This window comes from Cricetulus griseus, chromosome 3 (genome assembly GCF_003668045.3).
Source record: "Cricetulus griseus strain 17A/GY chromosome 3, alternate assembly CriGri-PICRH-1.0, whole genome shotgun sequence".
Taxonomy (NCBI): domain Eukaryota; kingdom Metazoa; phylum Chordata; class Mammalia; order Rodentia; family Cricetidae; genus Cricetulus; species Cricetulus griseus.
The window spans coordinates 87,053,768-87,059,429 of record NC_048596.1 but is presented as its reverse complement, the minus strand read 5'-3'; the positions used below and the strand labels follow the sequence as shown (position 1 = coordinate 87,059,429).

At 41.4% G+C, this 5,662-nt stretch overlaps 1 pseudogene; it reads right to left on the bottom strand.

Moving 5' to 3' along the window:
• Window positions 1-741: 741 nt before the first annotated feature.
• LOC100760654 lies at window positions 742-1,433 on the bottom strand (annotated as a pseudogene).
• Between the last annotated feature and the right edge of the window lie 4,229 nt (window positions 1,434-5,662).

The following is a 5,662-nucleotide window of genomic DNA, read 5'->3' as shown; positions in this document are numbered from 1 at the left end:
GGCATAAGACTATTTTCTGAATGTCAACACTGTCCTCAGAAGAGAAGCCACATAAATATGTTGAAAATAAAAAGCCAGAGGTAGAGAGACCTGGGGAAACCACCTAGGAGACATGGCTCTACAAGCCTCACCATGACCGCCTTTCTAGAATATCTCTGTTCATAAGCCCTGTGATGAGAGCAGTGCAGGGCATCAAGTGAGTCACATGCTTCCAAGAGTTGTACTGGTTGCTGAAAAGCTCCTGGGTAGGCAATGTCCCAGAGACACGTCCAGGATTAGGTAGATATAAACCACTGGACCACTCACTATCCTGTCACATTTGAGACAAGCTTGACAGCAGAGCCCGGAGTCAAGGAGAATATAGGGAATCTTAATGAAAAGGATGGAGACTGAAAGACCAAATGGATACACGGTTGGCTGACAGGGAGGTAGGAAGTAAAGGACACAAGAAGGACATAGGAACATGATGGAGGCTTGATGAAGGGAAGGCAGCATGGATATGGTCTCCATCCAGTGGGAGCTTTGCTGGCTGGTTCTTGACATGAGTCCCTATCTCATTTCCTCAAACAGGATGGATGCATGGCATTCAGAAGCAAATCAGGGGAAGATGTTACTTACAAATAGGTGGGTGCATACTGAACAGAAATAGACTGAGGGTACCATTCTGTAATGCCCTGTTTATACACCAAAGACAAGTCTGTGTGGACAGGAGAGACTTTAGGTTGTCATGCAAGAGCAGTAGTATTCTGGGAAAGGGGGAATGACAGGATAGGGTGGGGCTGGAGGGCAGAAGGAAGCTCCAGTTCTTAAATACTAGGAAGCAAGAATAATTTGGTCCCTGTCCTTTAGTGAAGAAACCGGATGCTCATTTTCTGTTCTACATCCACCTTCTCCAAAACCTTAACAAATTCCGTAAAGGATATGGCACTATCCCCATCCTGGTAAGCCTCCTGAATGGTCCTGTCCGCAATGCTGCCCAGCTGCTCATCTGAGATGTTCACTCCAACCATCATCCGTAGTACCTGTAGCAGCTCATCACGGGAGACCTTGTCATCTTTTTCCAAATCATATAGCCTGGAAGCAAAGTGCAGTTTGTTGCTTTGGCTGTTGAGTGGTTCAGGTTCATTACATCTTTGCTCTTTTCTTTATCCTCAGTGGGTTGGAAATGAGCCAATGTTCTCATGAATCCTTAGAAGTTTACCTGGTCCTCTCCCTCTGAAATGAAGGCATTGATGATCCGGTCCCTCAGTGGGTTGATGGCAAGCTCTGGAATCCTCTGGAAATCTTCCCGGCTGAAGAGTCCCATTCTCTCTTTTGTCCAGGGTGATGAACAGGCTGTACAGGCATGTGATCTGATTGTGAGAAAAGCTAGTCTCGTTCTTGATCTCCTTGAGCTCTTAATCCAGCAGTAATGTGGAGGCCCAAGACCTCATCACCGTGGTGGGAGCTTCTTCAGGAGTGGCAGTGCCAAAAGCTACGGCAAGAGAATAGGAGGGAGGGAAGGGCCAGGAGTCAAGAAGGGAGAGCTATTGTACTTATTGTACATAGTTTTTCTTATATTAGTTATAACCTTTTTAAAATTTTAGACAAAAAGGGGAAATGTGGTGATGTTTTGTTTGTGTTCTAACAAATAAAGCTTGCCTGAAGATCAGAGGGCAGAGCTAGCCACTAGTTAACCATAGAGGTCTGGAGGTCTGTACATAGAGACAGGAACTGATATGGCTGATCAAAGAGGAATATAAGGTGGGAGAAGACAGGAACTTGGTTGTAGATGGAAGTTTCTGTACAAGCAAGATACCACCACACTCAGCCTCCTTTTGGCTGCTAAGGTGAAGCTGTGATTTGCTTCTTTGTCTCTCTGGTCTCTCAGCATTTACCCTGATATCTGGCTCTGGGTTTTTGCTATTAAAACCAATTAGAAAATGTCCTACAGCATTGTGTGAACCATCTGAAGGCTGTGCCTTCTCACACCAAGGTGATGGTTGGTTCTTGGTTATATGTAGAAAGCAGAGGCATGTACTTTTATAAGCAGCTGCATATTATATTTGTGGTATTACAGTTTTATGGGGGTATGATTAGGAAAAGAATGGTGTAAAGGCCATTTAGGAAAGCAGTAATGGAAAAACAGGTTGAAAAACACTTAAGGTCTCGAGAGGAAAAGAGCAGTTACATAAATTACAAAAATATGGTTTTGTTCTGTCCACACTTTTTAATAGAAGATCTCCATTTAACAGAAATATCAGGGAAAATCAAATGAACGTTGAGCCTCTGCTTTCAGAACAAGTCACAGATGTTAAACACAGCAAGGAGGCCCCTTAAATAGACTGCATTTGGGGCACTTCATCTATCTTGTACTCTTTGGGTTTTGTTTTGTTTTTTAATGAAAATGAAAATGGTTTTGTTATTACTGGTAATATTCACTGAATCTGAGTTGATATTAGACATCTGTGATCAATTAGTTTTGGTTATTAGCTAATTATATACATTTAAAACATATCCAAGACACAGATATTATACTTAAATATAGTAATTCAACTAGTATTATGATTGAAAATATTCTAATTTTTGTCAGTACAGGGTAGCCAGAGGAAGGAATATTTTCTTTGCACAATTTATAAAGAGCTTGATATAAGCTCCATGTGATGATGGTCTAGTTAATTTGATCTTCACAAGAGCCCTTCCAGGTAAAGAATGTTACTGTTTTCTTATTTTCATTTTAGACAGAAGGGAGCTGAGGTTTAACCATCTTAAATGATTGATTCAATATGTCTTTACCCTGAATTGCCAAGCTGGGTCCTAACCCGTGTTCTTATCATTCCCTCCTCTGAAAGAGTAACCCTAACTGCGCTATGGAATTCATCTTCTCCAAGCTGAAAAGGGGCTACGGTTTGACTTCTTCCAGCTGAAAAGGGAGGGGCTATGACATGGCTTCTTCAAGCTGAATAGGGGCCCTCCAGCCTTTACCACCAAAGGGTGACAGATAACTCAGTCATCACATCTATCCTCAGGGACTTCCTTCAGTAACAGCAAACATCTCCTCTAAAATGGGATTTCTCTCTGTACTTGGTAACCACAGCTTCCTATGCATTATGTGGCCATCTAATCCCGTAGAACAGTGGTCCTCAACCTTCCTAATGCTGCCACCCTTTAATGCAGTTCCTCACATTGTGGTGACACCCCAACCATAAAATTGTTTTTGTTGCCTCTTCGTAACTGTAGTTTTGCTACTTTTATGAATTGTTATGTAAACATCTGTGTTTTTTAATGGTCTTAGGCCACCCCTGTGAAAGGGTCATTTGACCCTCAAGGGGTTGTGGTCCACAAGTTGAGAACTGCTGCCATATAGCATTTAGAATTTTAGAGGTCTCTAAGGTTCAAAATAAATCAGTTCTTCAGAGCTTTTCTATACCTTTCCATAAGCGCCAAGTATTGGTGAAAACACTGGTCAGAGGCAAAGCTTAGCCCTGAGCTTACCTCCCACAGACGACCATCTTCTGAACTAGTGGGTTTGACCAACAATCACGACTTTTCCCATGTCAACCACATGCTAAATCAGTGTCTGTCACTTCCATCCTGCTTTGTAAATGCTGAATTTCCCACATGTGCTTACTTTGGTTCAAATTCTTCCCTCTACCCTCCCCTGGAGCAAAAATCACCTTCAGTATTGATTCAACAGAAGAAAGAAATGTAGGTTCAACTTTAAAATTGTTTTCAAAAATTAAAATAAATTAAAAGATGCAATTCAGCCCAGGATGATGTGGTAGACTTTGGGGAGCCCCTTTTGTGGGCCTTACCCTGCCTGGGGAGTGGAGGAGGGATGGCTAGGGGCAGATGGGATGTTGGGGGGGAGGAGAGGGAGAGGGAGAAGGGATTGACATCTGAAGCAAGTTTGTTCCTAGTTTGAACTAATAAAATAAAACTTAAAAAAAAATGATGCAGTTCAGGGTCAGAAATCTTCAGCTTTATAAATGTATGTTTATTTATCTATTTTGTATATGTATGTGGGCACATGTGTGCCACAGTGTGAGTGTGGATGTCAGAGGACAGTCTCAAAGATCAATTCTCATCATCTACTAGGTGGGTCTGGGAGGCTGAACTTAGGTCATCAGACCTGGAAACAAGCACTTTTACTCATTAAGCCATCTTGTTGGTCTTTACCCTTAAAATTCTGAAAGTGATTATAGAGTGTAGCTATCACAGTCCATAATGAAATCATCTTATCTTTTGTGAAGCATGAACGCAACCCTGAAGACTATTAAAAAGTGACCTGAATGGTGAGGTGTTGAGAGGGAGAACCAGAGATGAGAAAATAAAAAAGACAGAAGCTGGGATCAGGAGGCCTGCACAAGCTGATGACTCATGCTAGAAAGTTTATTAAGAAGTATAACATCTTCTATACTATTTGCAGGGGGAAAATGGGACAGAGTCAGCAGAAAACTATTACACAATGGGACAAAGTAATTGGGAAGCTGATCAAGCAGTGTTGCACAAAGGGAACAGACGATATTTCAAGCACATCACAGATCAAACACAGTGTCCTGGGACTGATAACCACAGCCTCTAAGGAGGGAAGAGCTGTGTTCCCAGGATCCCATATCCCAGCTTCCCCAAGGCCCTAGCCCCAGGCCATTGCTGGCTTTGCTAAGCGTGTTTTTGGTTTTAGATGAGGAATTATGTTTATTCTCCATACTCCAGGGTTTCAGAGAAAGCTTTGGAATGACCATAGATACAAACAAACAATAAGAACAACAACAACAACAAAATTGTTCTTCATTTCAGGACTAAGGCATCTATTTTGCCTTAAATCCCAGGTCGTAAAGGTTTGTGAGTGAGTTCTGTGTTCTACTTGGCTTTGCCCCAACCATCTCCCATTGACAACCATCTGTCATTAATGACCACCTGTTGTTGACAACCACCTCTCACTGACAACTGTCTCTCATTGAAAGTTATCTCCCATTGACAACCATCTCTCATTGACAACTATCCTCCATTGACAACCACCCACCTCTCACTGACAACTGTCTCTCATTGACAACCACTTCTCACTGACAACTGTCTCTCATTGATAGTTATCTCCCATTGACAATCATCTTTCACTGACAACTGTCTCTTATTAACAACTGTCTCTCATTGACAACTATCTCCCATTGATGATCATTTCTCAACATCTTGATACAAGGTCCTCATAGATCTTCTTTTCCTTAGTCTCTTCTACATTAATTTTTGAGACAAAATCTCATGTGGTGTAGGCTGGCCTTGAACTCTGTGTAGGTGAGTATGAACTTGAACTCTTGATCTCCTTGCCTCTACCTCTCAAAGGCTGGGATTGGAAGTATGGATCTTTTTTCCTTTACATTTTATGTCTCAATTTTATTCTGCTTAATATTACACTGTAAAAATCTTCCACATTTTTTACAGTTATTACAATGTTTTTTTTTTAATCAGATGGATATGGCTGTACTTTTGGTTGTTCTTTTAAAAGTTTATGATGTCACTTTTTCATGTTTGTATATAACATTGAACAAGTATCTTTAGAGATACATTTTTTTTTTACAATCTTTTCACCTTTGGAGTCATTATCAGTGGTGGAGAGACCAGATCAAAGGGGTTACCCATTGTCCTCTCCTTGTCCTTGCTTACTACACTGGTGTCTACACAGGTA